The sequence below is a fragment of the Carex rostrata genome, chromosome 24 (genome assembly GCF_964058835.1).
Source record: "Carex rostrata chromosome 24, lpCarRost1.2, whole genome shotgun sequence".
In the NCBI taxonomy this organism is placed as follows: domain Eukaryota; kingdom Viridiplantae; phylum Streptophyta; class Magnoliopsida; order Poales; family Cyperaceae; genus Carex; species Carex rostrata.
This window is the reverse complement of record NC_135941.1, coordinates 6,070,024-6,091,751: the sequence shown is the minus strand read 5'-3', so window position 1 is coordinate 6,091,751 and position 21,728 is coordinate 6,070,024.

The window sequence follows — 21,728 nt, the reverse complement described above, 5'->3', positions numbered from 1 at the left end:
TATTAAGCAAGGCATCTAGAGTTGGTTCCAGCAAAAGTTGTTAAGAATTTAGCAACAGTCAGATAACAAGTAGAGCTTTTGTTTACTATTCCAATCTCTGAAAAAAAATTTAGAAAATAACCAAACAAAAAAATTATTAAATTAATAAACAACTATATAAAGAAAGAGGAGGGTTCACATGCATGCCTCCATTTTAAAAACCTTTAATAAATCAAAATTTAAAACTTAAAAGTCAAAATAAAACCATTGGATATGATCTACATCATTTTATCTTGGCACGTGTAAAAAATTATGACATTTCAATTTTGTTTTGATTGTTATCAAAAGTTTATAAAAAACGTACAAATGTGGATAATTTATAGACATTCATTTTTCAACTTACTGATTCACATAAAAACAAAATCGAAATGTGATAATTTTTTATGAGTACATAGAGGAAAATAACATAGATATATCATATCTAACAGTTTTATTTTGACTTTTTAAGTAGTAAATTTTGAGTTATTAATGTTTTTAAAAATAGAGGTTTAGTGAAGACACAAAAAATAGAGGCATTTCAATCCTCCATATAACATAATATTTTTTTTAGTTTGTGTTAACTGTAATAGAAAACAAGAAATAGTGAAATATAGAAGGATATGGACAATGGTGATCATATAATTGATGAAGTAGAACCAATCTAGACATCTCTAGGATCAATCTATAGGCAACTGTGTATTGTACTTATATTTTAACAAAACCGTACAAACAAAACATCTAGCAACAGTACAGCAAAATAATTGATACATCAATGTTATTATGTTATTGTGAAATTCAGGATCAGTTTTTGATCCAGTACAGACAATGTTCTTCGTATGAAATATTACATGTTCAAAATCTGAATGATAATTGTTTTTGCATATTAATGAAATGCCATACATGCATTATGAAAATATATATATTAAAATGCAAGTTGGACAAATATTTTAGAAGAAAATGTATAGGTTTGTTAAATTTATTTTGTAAATTTCATGAAAATGTTGAACACAATGAAAGAAAAAACTAATATTAATTGAAACACATATTATAAAGAGAAGATAGTTCACAAAGAAATAAACTTATTTAATATAGCATCTTTTTTTGTCTTAATATTATTTTCTCTGAGAAATTTTTTATTTTTGTAATTGATATAGTTTTTAGTATTTCTTTTGTAAGATTGTATGGTTGTCAACTTGTCATAAATATTTTTTAAGCATGTCATCAATATTTTCTACTTATTAAGAATTTAATTAGGTTGTGATCAAGAGAAGGAAACTTCGCTCAAACGGCCAAATTGAAATTCTAGTTCCTAGAGGTTCAAATATTGATTTTTTTTTTAAATAGAATCAAACTTAAATATTTTAACGAAACAAATAAAGTGGACTTGATTTTTATGAAAAACAGCTTCACCGATCCTGTGAGGCAATTTATTATGCTTACTTTGTATGCAGTGAAGCAAATACTTTTTTGCCTCCACCGATCCACAGAATCGGTGGAGTTGTTTTTTCATAAAAACAAAATTCAACGTGTTTGTTTCGTTGAAATATTTCAGTTTGGTTTTATTTTTTTAAAAAAAATCTCAAATATTTATATGATCCAAATCCAAATCAGTCAAAATGAGGAGAGTGCCTACAAAATAATTCAATACATTGTTTCCACTGTAAAATTCTAACATTCAAAAGAACAAATCAATTAATTAAATTTGACCCCTCGTCATTATGGTTTAGTTTCCGTTGATCGATTGACATTAAAAGAGTTTTAAATAATCAACTGAGAGAGGCAATTATGTTTGTTTTTTCACGTCTTAATGTCTATTGAAATAAAATTAAATATTACCCATGTTTTAAATACTTGTAAAAATGATGTATCACATTTTCAGCTAAGTTGAGCTCTATTGTTTTTTTTTTTTAAATTCATTTTCTTACATAGATGAGGTGTGAGAAAAACATGGAAAATAAGGAATTTGAACTCCCTGGTAAGATAACATGTCGTTGCCTTTTAAAATAATTTAATTTCTCATGGGAATTAGATTTAATTTTCAATTAATTTATTCTAAAATGTACAATATGAAATTAATTTTGTTATTGGAGTCAATAATACTGTCAAATAATAATCAAGAGACGTTTTATTTCAAATAATAAAGAGATGTTAAGAGCATCTCCATCGGTAATTGCTAAGGCTATGTTTGGATGTACTGAAAATAGCGAGAATAGCGCTGTTCCGATCCATCCAAACATACTCAATTGTTATTCGGAACAGTGAGAATAACACTGTTCCGCTATTTCTACAAAAAGTCGGAATAGTAATTGGTGCTCTCTCAAATGTTCAATCCCTCCATTGCTATTCTAAATATTCAAATATTCAAACAACATTTTCGCTATATATTCCGAATAGCACCACATCAACACTATTTTCACACTCTTTCAAAAATCACTATTCTCATCTACTATTCTCAAATAGTAGCTATTCTAGAGTGCATCCAAACTTCTTCCGTGTCACTTTCTAAAGTTTCATTCTGGGCTAGCTGCAGGACAATTTCTAATTTAACAACTTTTCGCTCCATTTGCTTATTAATTAAGAAACCAATTGCTCTCTATTTCTATTGGTTGTCCAAAGCCATGCAGGATTTTTTTTCTTTCTCTGATTGGTTCGTAACCCAAGTGAAATTAAAATTGAATCAATACAAGACATCTGTATACAATTTCCTTTGAATTCATGGATGATGAAGGTATTAAACAATGTTTAAACTTGTGTAACAACAAAGAGGCTTTCTTAAATTGTTTTTTGAAGAAGGCTTAAGCCTACTTTAAACTTTTATTAAATAAATAAAAGAGTGTAATACAAGATCGAAAAAATACATGCACATAAAGGTTATGCTTAAAAAAAAAGAGTAGATTTCATCCGACCGTACTCCTTGCCTTTCTTAATTCTTAGCATGTTTATTAAAGCTGTAGGTGAACATTACAAAATCAGAAATATAATTTGAATTTGAATATGAAAGAAGGAATACCGAAAGCTTTATTTTTACCATCTCCAAAAAAAAAAAAAAAAACCAAATAACTTTATCTTTTAGAAAATTCGGATTTTATCTTGTAAGCCAATTCAATTGGCGGACCAAATATCAGTCTGTCAATTCAATTAGCGACCCTATTATTTCATTTTTGTTAGCCCACCGCCTAACTATGCCTGCTATGTCGATGCATGGGAATCTTAAATTTTTGTTTTCTTAGTACTTAATGAGATCTCTCTTTGAAATCTTCACAGAGGCTGCAAAATCGTGATCGGGGCTCAAACTCTCGACATTTGAGTAGCCACAATCATAGAATCTTTTTTTCTAGCCAACTGTGCTACCATTCTATCTCATCTCTTTCTCTATGTGATACCGAGCACTGGTGCATGATGCAAATATAAGCGCATTTCTTAATCTTGCTCAAGCTATGATTGATCAGAATTCAGACATTTGAGTTAATGCATCTGGACAATCTAACTCGCTTTAAGATCCGTGCATATTAGATCACATTAATATTAAAGGGTCACTCAATTATAGGTTGTGACTGGATTGACTCCGTTTAAAATCAGACGGTCGAAATACGTTAACTCAAAAGATGCTCTTTTGAGTTAATGTAGACAATGCAAACTCGATTGATCAAGGATGTGTGTGAATCCATATACAAACAAGTACATATTGGTTATGCCGAAAACCTGGCTTAGGATATATAATATTAGCCAAGCTTGCGCTGGTTCTTGTGGACTAGAAGTGTGTGAGAGGGTTTTGGAGGGGATTGATGGCGCACTACAACATAACATTACAGGGCGGGGATGATATCTTATCAGTATGGACATTCGCCAAGAATCAAATAACAAAGACGCAAAAGGGCAGATGGAGTGTCATCATATGGGCAGTAGGGTCTTGGGCGCTAGCTATGGAGAGAAAGGAACATGATGCTATTCTCTGACAAGCGTAAGCTAGTGTGCCACCTAATAGAAGCTACAACACTCGAGATTGATAGATGGAGGGCATGCATTCAATTAAGGGTGAGTGTGGGTAGAATGTTGAGCCAATTAAAAAACACACGAAAGCTCTATTGTAATTACGAGGGAGCTAGAGATGTGATTTTAATTTTTTTATTGTTTATCTGTTGTGTAAATATTACTTTTTTCTTATCAATATATTTATTGTCGGTTATACAACCATAAAAAAAAAAAAAAAAAAAAAAAAAAAAAAGTGTGGGACTTTTTATATATTTTAAGTAGTTACTAGAAGCGCATCAAAGGTAGAGAGTTTATTGGACGACGTACATAATTAATCATATTAAATTTGACTCATTAATTATTGTTTAGACAACAGTAGATGTCATAATTAAGATTCTTTTTAAACCATTATAGATGAGAGTGCTTTGTACCAATTTAGCTAATTCTATGTTTTTTTGTGGTTTTATTCTGAAAGCACTTGAACAGTACTAGAGTTGAAAATGTATTAGCACTGAAATATCTTGCTCTAGGACAAAATGATGGTTATTCTTCCAACGTGTGATTATATCACTGGGAGATGAATCATACATGAATGATGAATCTATTTACATTAGGTTGTTTTATTATATATATGGAAATTAATTAAGAATTTGATTGGATTGTCCTTGCATCTTGATATTAACGCTAATAATATATGCTTTCTGAAGTAGTGGGCAGATATGATGCGCTCAATTTTCCAGTTCTTGAATTTACCACAGAAACATTTATGCATGTACCATCAAAGAGAATGAAAATGAAATAGGAACAGAACAGTAAGGTACGTTTGAATGAGAGCTATAATAGCGAAATTTGAGAATAGAGAAAAAATAGTTATTTTTAGAATAGTGTGAAAATGGTGCTATTCGGATTAATAGAAATGTTGTTTGGATTGTACATTTGGAATAATCAATAGTTGTAACTAATAAATAATAGTGTTAATAAGGTGCTAATTAAGATGAAATATAGACAAATGGGGTCTTATACGAATTGTCACAACGTGGAGATAACATAAAGTAGTGTTAATTTTATCATTTCGAGACTATGTTGATGAAAATCCGAAAATGAAATATTTTTCCTTCTCTATTCATACTTTCAAATAGTAGTTATTCCAACATTTACAAGGAATAGATAATAGCGGCTATTCTAGTTATTGCAAATAACAAAAATGTTGTTTGGATGCACATTGCTATTCCGAATAATCCCTATTCTAGAATAGCTTCTATTCTTGACACATCCAAACATTATAAAGAAAACGGAATAGATAAAGAAATATTAAAAACACTTAAAAAGAAAATGGAACTAAAAGGGTTTTTTTGGTATCTCGACAATCCAATAGTTAAGCGGTGGACTGATAAAAATAAAAATAAAAAGATTGGTCGCCAATTGAATTGACGGACAAGATAAAATCTGATATATTTTTTTAAATAGGGGTATTTGTTTTTTCTTTTCTTTTTGAGATGGTAAAAATAAAAAATTGGGAAAAAAAATATCATCTCTAAAAATTATATGATGTACTATTTTTTTTTTCTATTTTTGGTGGCTCTTTTGTTGTTCAAATTGAATTAAGAAAATAATCTACATCACAATAATTAAATAATATGAATTTCTTTCTTTTTATAAATTACGCATTATGAAATAGGAAGCTAGCTGCTAGCACATGTCAAAATAGAAATATCAATTAATTTAAATATATATAATCAAGATTTAAAAAATTATGGATAGTTTAGCCACCACCACCCCTTACTAAATGTACTTTTTTTTTCTTCTTTTTATAAGATTCACCACACCATTTGTTGATTGGTCCTCATTTGGGTGTAGAATTTCTCAACTCAGTTACACAACTTCTACTAAATAAATCAGGTTAATGTGTTGAATCAATTAAGATAAAGATATTTGAGTGAGGTTAAAATAATATGCATATTACATATTAATTCGTGCTATGGATTCAATTATATATTTTTAAATTTCAACAGTTAATCTGAACCGTCAAACATAATATTTATATGAAAATATACTTAGAGACGGAATTATACACACATATGTATATACATATATATATTTTTTAATTATTATTTTTTAGATAGGTAGAAAATCACTATTTTCAAATGCTTCATAATTTTTAGATTAAGTAACTTTGTACCTATTTATAAAACTAATTAAAAATTTCTTAAAAATATGTAAAATTCAATCTCTAGATACATTTTCATATTTAGATCGTGTTTAATGGTTCAAATCAACTGTTAGATTAACTTTGAAATTAGAGAATGAATTCATAGCTTGAGTCGATTCTTTTTTTTTTTATAGTAAAGGTTGGTGGTTAAGTCATTCAACTATTTAATATCTTTGTAATACAACAAATGATTTCTCTCATCTGGATTTCAATTCATGACCTCTCTAATCTCTATGTGATTTCTCTCATCTGAATTTCGAATTCATAACCTCTCACATAAAGACTATGTGCATGCCTTTGTCACTAGACTAAATGCTAGTTCTTGTAAATGTATAGTAGTAGTAGCTTGTAAACATATAATATACGATGCTAATAGTACTTGCAAACATCATTAGCATTAATTAATATCAGTATAGTAACCTATTAAGTTTATGAAATTGTGCCTATAGTACTAGTGTACGACAAAAGATCATCTTTTTCAAGATCTTTCCAAATATGGAACTTTTCAATGTGGTCCTTAACAGTGTAAAGCTCCATACTAGCTAGTTACCATGAACAATTAATTAATCAAATATTAGTCCACTAAATTCATAAAATTGTTACTAGTTGCATGATCATCCTTTAAAAATATTTCCAAATAGAAAACTTTTCATGTGGTCCTTAAATCTTCAAAATCCCATAGATTTACAAACAACAAAAACAATGCTCTTGGATTTTTAATTTCTTTCTCGTACTATGTAATAATTTGACAACATCATGCGGTCCTTGTACATAAATGTCTTCCACATAATAAATTTAGTTAGCTCAAATCATTTTATGCCAAATTGGATAGCATATCAATAATTATTACACTCTTGCGCAAGGGCCCCACCTTTGATGCCTTCTCGTTATAAAGTATTCTAATCATTCCTCTTTTTTTCCATTTTTTTTTAAAGAAAATAGATAATGCTAAGTTAGATACGTGCATTATGAAAATATTAAAATGCAAGTTGGACAAATATTTTATACGAAAATGTATATTTAGGTTTGTTAAATTTGTTTTGTAAATTTATAGCATCATTTTTTGTCTTAATATTATTTTCTCTGAGAAAATTTTCATTTTTGTAATTGATATAGTTTTTAGTATTTTTTTTATAAGATTGTATGGTTGTCATAAATATTTTTTAAGCATGTCATCAATATTCTCTACTTATTAAGAATTTAATTAGGTTGTGATCAAGAGAATTAGGAAACTTCGCTCAAACGGCAAAATTGAAATTCTAGTTCCTAGATGTTCAAATATTTGTATGATCAAAATCCAAATCAGTCAAAATGATGAGAGTGCCTTCAAAATAATTCAATACATTGTTTCCACTGTAAAATTCCAAGAGCATTTATATTTCTGAAACTCAATTAAGTTTTTAAATAACTGTTAACTATTTTTTAAAAATTAAAGTCTTTGAATTTTTTAACTCTCACATTTCTAAAATTAATTTTGGAGTTTCTATTAAGTCACATCAACAACAAACTAAAACGGAAAAATAATTTGAGCTAATCATTTGGTCAGCATGAAATTTCCCTTCTCTGTGTACTTTGTATTAGCATATATATATTTACTAAGAGTCATTCTAGAAAATTTGAACAAAAGCTTCATTTTATTTGAGACTAAATTATATATTTTATTGGAGAAGGAGAGAGATGAGGGATCGAAACATATTTGTTTTCTATGGGAAGTTATTTTCTTTATTAATTGTTTCCTTTGTTAACTTTGAACTAATTAAGATTGATAATGAAGAGAGAGAATAGAAGAGTAGTATAGGTATTTGGTGAGAAAAATTTCTCTTACCGATCAATATTGTAGAAGCTTAGCTCAAAGGAATTGGATTTTGTTCAAAGAACTTTGGATAAAATCTCATCCAAAGCCGAGCTTTACCGTTTTATTTGCTTTAAGATTCGTGCCAACATATTTAAAACTTAATAACTCTGAATGGCTCTGTAAATCTAAACCGTCTGTTTAAATTTTAATATAGATCAGACGATTTACAAGTAGCGTTGGATGAGGTTTTGTCCAAAGTCCTTTGGACAAAAACTCCACCCTAGCTCAAAATAGCACTCCCTTTCTTAAATTGTTTTTCTGAAGAAGTTTTAAGCCTATTTTAAACTTTTATTAAATAAATAAAAGAGTGTAATACAAGATCGAAAAAAAATATGCACATAAATGTTATGCTTAAAACATTAATAAGAGTAGATTTCATCCGACCGTACTGGTCTTTCTTAATTCTTAGCATGCTTATCCACATTACGTACAAAACCAGAAACGGAATTAGGATTTGAATATGAAAGAAGGAATACCGAAAGATTTATTTTTGCCATTTCTAAAAAATAAATAAACCAAATAAATTTATCTTTTAGAAAATTCGGATTTTATCATGAATTGGCGGACCAAATATCAGTCTGTCAATTTAATTAGCGACTCTATTATTTCTTTTTTGTCATCCCACTGCTTAACTATGCCTACTATGCCGTTGCTTGGGAATCTTAAATTTTTGTTTTCTTAGTACTTTCATTAAGATCTTTCTCTCTCTCTCTTTGAAATCTTCACAGAAATCTTGATTGGGGCTCAAATTTTCGACATTTGAGTAGCTACAATCTTAGAATCTTTTTTCCTAACTAACTGTGCTACCGTCTCATCTCATCTCTTTCTCTATATTTGTGATACAGAGCACTGGTGCATGATACAAATATATATAAGCACATTTCTTAATCTTTCTCAAGCTATGATTGATCAGAATTTGTATCCTCTGCGTTAACTCAAAAAAGAATCTTTTGAGTTAATGCATATGGATAGTCTGATCCGTTTTAAGATACATACAGATTATATCACACTAATATTAAAGAGCCACTTATTATAGATTGTGACTGGATTGATTCTGTTTAAAATCAGACGATCGAGATGTATTAACTCAAAAGATGTTTTTTTTGAGTTAAATGCAGATGATGCGAACTCGATTGATCAAGCTAGGATGTGTGTGAATCCATATACAAACAAGTACAGATCATCTCTTGGTTATGCCGGAAACCTGGCTTAGGATATATAATATTAGCCAAGCTTGCGCTGGTTCTTGTGGACTAGGGTCATGTTTGGTTGTGGAGTAAAGTTAAACCGGATTAAATTTCTTACTCCAAGCTAAACCGGAGTAAGTTAATCATGTTTGGTGAAGTAAGCTAAACCACCTCTCTAGGTGGTGTAATTACTCCAGTTTAGCTCAAATCTTACTCCATCTTAAACCGCCTATGTTGCTCCTCGTTTGGCTCCTTAAGCGTGGAGTAAGGGGTTTACTCCACCTCTTACTCCACAACCAAACATGACCTAGAAGTGTGTGATCGACTTTGTATATATGTAAAGTAGATTACTAGAAGCGCGTCAAATGTAGAGAGTTTATTGGACGACCTTAATTGTAATCATATTAGATTACAGTAGAGGTCATAAGATTCTTTTTAAACCATTATAGATGAGAGTGCTTTGTACAATTTAGTTAATTCTATTTTTTTGTGTGGTTTTATTCTGAAAGCACATGAACGTACAGTAGAGTTGAACGTGTATTAGCACTGGATATCTTGCTCTAGATCAGGAGGACAAAATGATGGTTATATATTCTTCCAACGTGATTATATCACTGGGAGATGAATCATGCATGAATCTATTTACATTAGGTTGTTTTATTATAGATTAAAATCTCACTCTTCCTATATTTTTCCAGCAAGATGAAAATTAAAAATTTGATAGGCTTGTACTTACATCTTGATATTAACGCTAATATTATATGCTTCTCTAGTGGGAAATAAATCTGCTTAGGATCGTAGGTCCCTCCGATTCTAATCTAAGACGTTTATATATTTTGAGATTCGTGCACAAAACTATCTCATTTTAAGATTCCCACACATTATAAATAAATGAAGGATTGAAATTGGAATCGCAGAACCCTGCAATCCTGTAAGATCGCAGCAGATTTGCTTCCTCTCTAGTGGGGATTGGGGAGATATGATGCGCTCAACTTTACAGTTCTTGAAATTACCACAATAACAACATCATGCCATGTCAAATATATTAATTGTCCCATACACCAAATAAATTATGCATGTACCATTAAAGAGAATGAAAATGAAATAGGAACAGAACAATAATAAAGAAAATCGAATAGATAAGAAAGATTAAAAACACTTAAAAAGAAAATGGAACTAAAGAGTTTTTTTTTTTTTTTTTTTGGATCTGGACATATTCAAGAACTTTACAGTTTGAACTTTGATCTCCAAGTACATTTTAATATGGAGATCAATATATTAAGCAGTTCGGATCAACTGTTTGAACTTTAAAAATACAGAGATAAAAATGTGATGCATAATTGAAGCACAAAAGAAAAATATGCACATAAAGGTTATAATATGCTTAAAAAATTAATAAGAGTAGATTTCATCCGAGAAGCCTTTCTTAATTCTTAGCATGCTTATCAAAGCTGTCACTACTAGAATTCACTCTTTTTTCATGCTCCCGAAAATGGCTTTTTTCAAGGAATTACCCTTGAAAAAAGCCAAAAAATCGTCATTTTCAAGCGCTACCCTTGAAAATACTACCGTTGATAATACCCTCCTTGAAAATAGTCAGTATGTCTAAGGGGACCGTTGGAAATACTCTTTTCTAGCTTTTTTTCAAGAGACTACCCTTGGAAAAAGGGCTGTTGGAAATACTTTCAAATTTGGTCACTGTCTACATTATTTTCAAGGGGAGGGAACATGGGTCCCACTTGAACATTTCCAAGGGTGACACCCCTGGGACCCACTTGAGTATTTTCAAGGGTAGTTTACGGGGGACCCACCCCAGCATATCCATGACCAGCGAAAGTGGGCCCCACTTGGTCAGAAATTGGCGCTATTATTTGAATGGGCCCGTGCATTTTTTCCATGGATATACCCCTGGAATTACTAGCCTCCTATTTTTGGTACCATAATGCCTTCATTGGACAATCCTCCCGGTACCAACCCAGTATTCCTTTACAATCCCCAATTATCATTCAAACTTAGAACACATCTTACAAATCGATAGAAAACACATTGAGAAAAACATCATAAAACATTTAAATTTGAATATGAAAGAAGGAATACCAAAATTTTTATTTTTACCTATCTCCAAAAAATAAATAAACAAAATAACTTTATCTTTTAGAAAATTCAGATTTTATCTTGTCCGTCAATTCAATCGGTGGACCAAATATCGGTCTGTCAATTCAATTGGCAACCCTATTTTTATTTTTTTTGTCATTCCACCACTTAACTGTGCCTGTTAAGCCGTTGCTTGGGAATTTTTTTTCTTGGTACTTTCATTAAGACCTCTCTCTCTCTCTCTCTCTCTCTCTGAAATCTTCGCAGTTTTTGCGAAGTCATGATTAGAACTCAAACTCACGATATTTGAGTAGTCACAGTCTTAGAAATTGTCCTGCAGCCCCGAATGAAGATTAGAAAGTGATACTGTGGATTTAGCAATTACCGATGGAGATGCTCTTAGCATCTCTTTATTATTTGAAATAAAACATCTCTTGATTATTACACAAGACACAGAGTCCTGTATGGCTTCGAACAACCAATAGGAATAGATAGAAATTAATATTGAATCAATACAAGACACGGAGAAGCTTTTCTAAGAAATTAAAATTGAATCAATAAAAGACAGTTGTATACAATTTCCTTTGAATTTCATGAATGTAGATGCTCTAAGTGCTGAAGGTATTAAACAATGTGTTGAGATTTCGAGTAGGTTATAGTGCAACAATTTGAAACAGTTTAAAATTTGTTCACTACCCAAAAACCAGAATCCATGTATAAAATTAATTCCATGATTAAATAAAGAGTTTACCACTAGACCCGCAGCGGAAACTTCAAGTCTAGCAGTAGCCTTCTTCTTCTTTTCTTCCGTCTCCTTTCCTTCTCGTGTCAGATTCACGCAACAGCCCAGCAGCCATGCCTCTATCCATATCCACACGAACAGGTTGACAAACTAATGTAATTCGGTGTGCTAGTACCGAACTGACAGCCCCGTCTTTTGTCATTCTTTCTCTCTTACGTTTTCTGATGTGTATAGAACAAAATTTCTGGAACCAACCAAAACCGAATTATGCATGTATATTTATAATACTAATGCATCTATTCAGTTGCACCATTTAGTTGCATCTCTTCAGAAAACGTTATCTGATCTGATCAGATCATATCAGATGAGATCAAGAATTCGGACCTAGCCCATTAAGACCTGATCCATATTAATTTTAATATGGCCCATAATATTTTGGCCTATTAGTGTTATACTAAGTGCACCGCTAATTAGCTCAAAAAACTGAAATTAAATTGCAATTGAAAGTAAATAGATGAGTTTAGAGAAATTTGACACGCGGGATGTTAACGGAGTTCAGCAAAACAAAGGCCTACGTCTCCGGGGCGTCGCAACCTCTTATAGGTGTGCCTTTCTATTACCCAATACAAAAGGATTACAACTTGTGAATCGGTGAGCCCTTACAAAGTAACCGGAAAGTCACACGGCCAACTAGAGATGAGAGCCGGCGAGCCCTTACAACCAAGGGAAATCACACGAGCTACTCGAGGTGAGAACGAAGTCTCAAAGTCTAGATGCTCAAGAGAAACACTCAATAGATCACTCTAACCTAATCTAACTCAAGATTAGTAAAGTGGGTTTGAGGTTGTTTGAGAGATATTGAAGTTTTAAGCTCAATCAACAATGGTGGAACCAAGCTCACAGAAAATCGCCTCTTTTGCAATTAGGGACGGCTGGGTTGATTTGGGAAGAAATCCCTATCCCCTATTTATGCAACGGCTCAATATTTGACTTTTCAAAATCCTAACGGTCGATCGGAACCGTTCATCTTGTTCTCCATATTAATATGTGTTTGTAGACCAAATTTTATATTTTTTTGATTTTTTTTACTATTTTTTTAGATTTATTGAAAATCACTGTTTTCAACAAATTTGGACCATAAAAAATAGTGATTTTCAATAAATCTAAAAAAATAGTAAAAATTTTCCAAAAAATGTAAAATTTGGTCTCCAAACACATATTAATATGAAAAACAAGATGAACGGTTCAGATCGACCGTTAGAATTTTGAAAAGTAGAATATTGAGTCGTTGCACGGAGGCCCTCTATGCTACGCATAGCATGCTAGCAGGTTCCTATATATATATAGAGAGAGATGGGCTACGGTGAGTTGCGAAGTAAAGCGACTATTTTACGTCACGCTCATATTTTGCGATTTTAAAGTTCAAAACGTCGATCCGAACTGTTCATCTTGTTCTCCATATTGAAATGTGCTTGGAGACCAAAATTTATATTTTTTGGAATTTTTTTACTATTGATTAAGCAATTTTTGAAAGTCGCTGATCTGATGGTCTAGAAAAATTTACTGTTTTTTACTGTTCACAGCAAAACAACAATTTTCAAAAATGCTTAATAAATAGTAAAAAAATTCCAAAAAAATGTAAAATTTGGTCTCTAAGCACATTTCAATATGGATTAAACATCTAACGGTTCGGATCGGTCGTTTGAACTTTCAAAATAAAAATACGGCGTGAAGTAGAAACGCGTTTTACTTCGCAATCCACCGTAACCCATCTCTCTCTCTCTCTCTATATATATATATATATATATAATTTTCCCAAACATGTGTAGGTCCTGCTTTTTGACGAGCTGCCAAAAAATCCCCTCAAATTTGAGAACTTGACACGTCTCGCTGTTTCTATCTGTTCTTATTCATATTTGGGAATACAAGCTTGGATCTTTAAGAGTTGTCCAAATTTGACAAAGCTTACAGTGGTACAACATCAGCTTTATGTAAGTTTTTTTTCAAATACATAACTTCTCTTCATTTTTAATGTAATGTTCAAAGTTTTTTTTTTTAGTTTGAAGTAAAGATCTAGTTATCAACCAGCCAATTATTTGTAGTTTTGTCATCAGCATTATCATGAACCATCAGGGCAAAATACTATAGTCCAGTCCAGCTGGTTGAGCATTTGGCAGTGGGTATTACCGAGCTTACAGTAAAACTAATTTGGATCTATTTAATTTGGATGTTAATTTGGTAAAATTAATTAATACCACTAGTTAGGTCCAAATACATAGCTTCTCTTCATTTTTAATTTGTTGTTTAAAGTTTTTTTAAAAAAAGATTAAAGTAAAAAGATCTAGTTATCAATATTTGACCAATTATTTGTTGCAATTTTTTTGCCTGGGATTGTGATAAATGGCAAACAACTATAGTTCCAGTCAACTCGGTTGAAGCATCTGACAGAAGAAATCTTGAGATGGTTGAGGTTCAATTTTGGAGGGTTGATACCATGGTACAACGAGTGATATAGAATATCATGTTTCTGTAGAGTTTTTCTTGTACCCTTTGATTAGGCTTAAGCTGCAGAAAGACCGTAAAATGAAAATTTTACTTCTAACTCAAGCTGAGGATTAAAAGAGGTCCATCGGAAAGACAACCGAAAGTTCATTTTCTAGTCTTTCCTTAACAAAACCCTTTTAATCCTCTAAGGATCTACTCCTTGATTGATTTCTAAAAACTAAATCTATTTAACAATTAAATAAATTAAGATAACATTTATTCCTTGTTTTCAAATTCCAATTGGATTGAAGTTTGACTCGTATCGGAGCACCAGACGTCTGATGCCTCTATATGTTATCTACTAGGAATAACCAGAAAGCAGATATTTCTTTTTCCAGAAATACTGAACCCACGGTATTCGCAAAAACACTATTCACGAGAGTCATAAAAATACTATTCATGACCCGCGGAAAAACTAATTCACAATAATGTGTAAAAATAGAAATACCGCGACTTTTGCAAAAATACTATTCACAGATCCCGCACAAACACTATTCAACACCTCGCAAGATTATACGTGGATTACGTATAACTTTATTTTCTAAACCGAAACACTATTTGGGAGAGAAAACACGAAAGAGAGAAAATAGATATTCGAATTGATCAGACACGAACTATCACGGAATTAATAATTTTCTCTCTCACACCCCATGTCTTTATATATGACATAGGATAGGTTTGCATATTTACCAAAATGCCCTCCTAGGGTCGATTTCAAGAGGAAAAGACCAAAATGCCCTCGGCCCAATATGTATTGATTAGTTTGGGCTTTGACTTTGGGCTTTCAAATCCAATTAAGGCCTAAATTCAAATGGGCTTTAAGCCTAAAATATTAATTCATAATTAACATTTATAATCCAACCGATGTCGAAGAGTCAATTAAAACCAACGGTTGGGTATAAAAAACCGATGAAAAAGAGAGGGGGCATCGGCGCCATCAGTTTGTTAAACGCCAAGCGATGATAAAATGTTCAACGTAATTACAGCGCTGCCACTCGTAATGTACACCATCTGTGCGAAAGCACATCCGATAATAAATGAGCGATGATAAAAATATATTTTTTATAGTAGTGAAAAGATCAGGCCATGTCAAATATGAATCCATAACATGGATCGATTATTCTTAATATGTACAGTAGCAGACTAGGAGTAGCTTGTAAACGTATAATATATACGATGCTAATAGTACTTGTAAACATCATTAGCATTAATTAATATGATAATATCAGTATAGTAACCTATTAAGTTTATGAAATTGTGCCTATGGTGGCATACGACAAAAGATCACCCTTATAAGATCTTTCCAAATAGGAAACTTTTCAATGTGTGGTCCTTAACACTGTAAAGCCTCATACTACCAAGAACAATTAATTAATCAAATATTAGTCCACTAAATTCATAAAATTGTTACTAGTTGCATGATCATCGATCCCTTTTAAATATTTCCAAATAGAATACTTTTCATGTGGTCCTTAAATCTTCAAAATCCCATAGATTTACAAATAACAATGCTCTTGGATTATTAATTTCTTCCTCGTACTATGTATTAATTTAACAACATCATGCGGTCCTTGTACATAAATGTCTTCCGCATGGATTCAAATCCACTGCTATCCTCTTTCTGTGAACAGTAACTCTGTTATTCCTGTTTTTTCGAATCCAACCATTCACTTTTTTTTAGAAACAAATCTCAAAGCAACTTTTTTCAGTACTTTATTGTGTACGCATCTCAAAACAATTCGACGACTAAATTTGGAAAAACGGAAATAGCAAAGTTACTGTTCATGCACGAGAATAATAGCAGATTTATATCCCTTCCACATAGGGGTGCAAATGGGTCGGATATTATCCGACCGTATCCGCATCCGTATTTGAAAAATTAAATACAGATATCTGATATCTAAATATCCATGCGGATACAAATACGTATATGGTTTTGAATTTTAATTATCTGTATCCGAATAGTAGGTATATATATACCATATAGTTTACCATAAATTATAAAAATATTTATGTATATATGTACGGATATCCAATATCCAATCCATATCTGTATGTATCCGTTTAATATCCGATCCGTATCCGAAAATTAAAAGCAGAAACGGATATAATTTTACACTATCTGATCCGTATCCGATCCGTTTGCACCCTTACTTCCACGTAATAAATTTAGATAGCGCAAATCATTTTATGCCAAATTGGATATATAGCATATCAGTAATTATTACATACTCTTGCTCAAGGGCCCCACCTTTGATGCCTTCTCGTTATAAGTATTCTAATAATCATGCCTCTTTTTCCCTTTTTTTTTAAAGAAAATAGATAATGCTAAGTTTGTGGAGTAAGGAATTATCTTTACAATGGACAAGAAGAGAACTGCGTTAAAATAATACCTAACAAATTATATTATATATGCTGCATAACGTTTCTTCATATTTCAACAAAAGTACATGCTTCAGAAAATTTAAATATTTGTACTATATTGAAATGAAGATTCACCACTGATATAGACAATTGTCCAATGATAATGTATTAAGAGTAGTGTTAAAATATCTCATTGTTTTTGTGTTTCAATAATGTTTCACATTATTATCTCTGTTTTTAAAGTCCAAACAGTTCATCCAAACTATCCAAACCACTCAACATAATCTCTATATTAAAATGTGTTTGGAGGTCAAATTTTATATTTATTTTGGAAACTTTTTTTAATATTTTTTAGATAGGTGCATTTTTTTTAGAATGTTTTTGACCATCTAAAAACAACAATTTTGTATCTTTCTAAAAAAATAGTAGAAATTCCTCAAGAATATAAAATTTGTTCTCCAAGCACATTTTAATATAAAGATTAATTAAGCAGTTCGGATCAACTATCGAACTTTAAAAATAGAGATAAAAATACGATGCACAATTGAAGCACAAAAAAGATGGAACATCAATCCTACTCATGTATTAAACAATTTGTTGGAAAAAAAAATCATGTGTATTGTCCACAAATCATATGTATTAATTATAATTCCCTGCTATAACTCGTAATGATTTTGCTTCTCTTGAATAAATTTTGTTTGTCACTTTTGAAATATTTCCAAGTATCTGAAATCTAATTTTGTCTCAAGTCAGAAAAAAAAAAAAAAAAAAGAGTCGTGATAGGCGTCACGAGCTAGCGTAGCAGTGAAAAAAATATCATTTTTATGGAAATAAAACTTAAAATTAACTATTTCATTTTTAGTTTATCTTAACTTGTTTGGGATTAAAGGTAGGGGTGTTCAAACGGTTAGGTTTGTTTTCAACCAAACCGAAAAATTTCGGTTTAAATAGTTCGGTTTTTCGGTTTAAATGGATCGGTTCAGTTGAATTTTTTGAATTATTTCGGTTTAAATGAATTGGTTCGGTTTAAATTTTCAAAACTGACTAAATCGAACCAACCGAATTATATTGGTTCAAGTATGGTTTATATTTTGTTTGGTTCAATTATTGCTTTCTTTCTTTCATTTTAGTTTAAATATCTTAGAACATTTACATATTTTGTATGGAATTGAATAATTTGTGTATGAACATGTGTAATTTTCGTTAATAACAACATCAATAGGTTTATTTCGGTTTGAACCGAACAAACCGAAATTTACTTCGGTCTGTTCGGTTCGGTTCTATTTTTGAAAACTGAAGAAAAGTTTGGTTTGATTATTTTAGTTCGGTTTCAACCAAACTGACTATTTGAACACCCCTAATTAAAGGTTTAGTTGTTGTTGTATGTTGAAATTTTGGATTGGATATTTATCAAGTGTAAAATATTTTAACTCCAATATTAAGGCTGTGCTCCAGAAGTAGCGTCCGTAGAGGAAGGGGAAGGGACGGGAGAAAGAGATAGGGGTGTTCGCTATCTCCGAACAATAAATCTTATATTTCGAATCGAGAGTGACAAGATCCGCCAAAAATACGTACACGCTGCATCTCTCCTTTCTCCCCTCCAAACAGTAACTCCTCCCCTCCACTTCTCTCTGTTTCTCCTCTTCTGGAGCAAGCAAGAGATGCAGGGGTGGATCTACTGTAGCACAGGGGGGGGTCAGTCGCCCCCCCTGGATTTCAAGTTTTAGTGGTGATTTATTGGTACCGATCGACTTTGCCCCTCCCTGGAAATTTTTTTGTCCCCCTTTGAGTGTTTGAGTTGTAATTCGGGTTAAATTTAGTGTTAAAATCAAAATAAATTTCTTGAATTATGATTGGTAATATTAATTATAAGTTATAGGATCAGAAATTATAAGTCAAGGTGTTGAAAAAATAAGTCAAAACATTATTTTTTTATCGAGTACTCAATTAGTTAATGGGTCAAAAAACGTTCAAAAAATGAATGCACTAAAATTAATTTATTAACCTTCTAATTTTGACCGCTTGACTTTATACTAAATTAATTCGAATGTTTAAAAATTTCACATGTAGATGCATCACACGTAAGGTAGACGGGTTTTAACGGTTCGAATTCGTCATTTGAAATCGATTTAATGAGTTATAGAGTTAAGCTCACCAAAACCTTAGTGAGCTTAAGAGCACCCTAGTTCTACTCAAATTAATTAACCATAGTATAAGATGGAATTAATTATTAATCTTTTTTTATGCCCAAAACCACTAGCATCTAGCATCTATCTAGGGCCTTATTAGGCATCCATAAAAGCTGTCTTAATTCATCTCCAATTCGACACGTAGCCCTCCTGAAAACCCTAGCTTACATTCCCTCCCACCATGTAGCAAACATACCAAATTAAAAATTAATATTTCCGTATAGGTCCTTCTAAGAATTTCATTTGGATTGATGGATGTAACGTTCTTTTCTTCAAAAGTATGTACTTTCTCAAAAGGATTAATTGAAACGTACGGTCTGCAAATATCTGGAGATCGATATTCGTAAAGAGCAGTGTGCAGCACAATATATAAGTGGAAGCTGATAATTGCTCAAATAAAATTATTGCGCGCATCCTCCAGTCTTCTAAAATGTTAGTGACAAACCGAATAGTTTTCATTTCATACAGTATAATAACAGTATGAATCTTTCTTTATTGTATAGTATTTTTACTGCATGAAGCGAAAAATATTATGTTCAAAAAGTTAACAAAAATAGCGCCAATTGCAGCGAAACAATCATATAATTTAAACATGTAAATGAAAGCGTTTAATCAACTACATTCTAGTGTTTAACTTTCATTGTAAATGAGTTAATTTTTATTTTTTTTTAAAAAGACGAATCCCCGAATTTGTCCCCAAGCGCCAATTTTTCTTAAACATTCTAGAATGTTGACAGCTCTAAATTTCAACCAATCTCCGAACGCGTCCCCGAGCACAAATTAATAGCTCTAAATTTGTACCAATCCCCGAGCGCGTCCCCCACCACAAATTTTTTCCATACATTCTAGAATGATTACAGCTTTGAATTTCTAAACATGCAAACCTTTATCAAATAACAATGAAACTAGTACTTCGAAACAATCATTCTTACCAGACTCATCAATTATTTTAAGTTGTAAAAATTACAACTTTTTCCAACAATGACAATTTCTAAGCATGCAAACCTCTATTAAATAATAATAAAACTACTACTTGAAAACAATCATTCTTACCAGACTCATCAATTATTTTAAGTTGTCAAAATTACAACTTTTCCCAACAATGATAATTTCTAAGCATGCAAACCTCTATTAAATAACAATAAAATTATTACTTGAAAACAATCATTCTTATCAGACTCATCAATTATTTTAAGTTGTCAAAATTACAACTTTTCACAACAATGATAATTTGTAACCAAGCAAACCTCTATTAAATAACAATGAAACTACTACTTTGAATGCTTCGAGCACATATTAAAAAAAATTATCACATAAACAATGTAAATCTAACTCATTGTCCACCCTGTGTAAACAATTAACTATAACAATTTAGAAACATTGAAAACTAAACTACATAACATTGAAAGCTAACTCATAATCTCCGTATTTAGACCATTCACTATAACAAATTAGAAGCATTGAAAGCTAACGTAAATACCATTAAAAGCTAACTAATACTCTCCGTTTTTAAACCATTAACTATAACAAATTATAAGCATTCAAAGCTAACGTACAAACCATATAAATCTATTCACTTCAAAATTTAAACATCAATTAACAAACAAAAGTGAGAAATAAAAGTATTCAGTAAAAAATGCTCAAACTTACTATGCTGTAAGGTTTGAAACATCGATCAACGATGAAAAGCACGAAGAGAAAGAAAATAGAGAGAGAAGAAACGAAGCAAAACATAAACAAAATGGAGACTCTTTTTTTAGTTATTAAATATCAAAAACAATTAATTTCCATCATTAAAATTTGTGCTTATCATTAAAATTAGAACCAATCCCTGAGCTAATCATTATAACTTGTACTTTAAAGTACAATAAAGTACTTTAAAGTACTTATAACTAGTTTAACTAGTTAAAGTACTTAAGTAGTTAGCAAATGATTACAGGACCGTTAACAAGCTGGGGGACTAGCTCGGGGATTGGTGATTACAACTGCTCCTAACAAACTGTCCACGAAATTAAAACACAGTACAAAAGCATGCAAAGCTAATGTTTAAAACAATCAAATTAAAACAGTGATGCGTTAATTAATGGAAAATTAATAAATTACCATTATTAGCGGATGGTTAAACTCAGTTAAACCAGTTCGGGGACAGGCTCGGATTTGGTGGCTCGGGGTACCAGAACATTTCTCATATAAGATAGATTTTTCCAATCTCTAAAGAAAACATCATTATATTAATGAAATGACTAGCATGCTATTTGCAACATAATGACATATTGTACTATTTGCTAAAAATTTACTAAATAAATTTCAAATGATGAATTCAAACCGTTTAAAACTGATCTACTTCACGAGTGATTTATTTACACAAAAAATTATAAATTTTTATATTCATTTAGTATAAAGTCAAGTGATAAAAAAATAATTAAAAACTATTACATTAAAATTAACTTATAGATCTTTTTTCTTTTTACCACTTGACTTTATATTAAATGAACTTAAAATGTTATAATTTTTTCATGTAGATGTCTCACTCGTGAAGTAGATCGTCATTAAA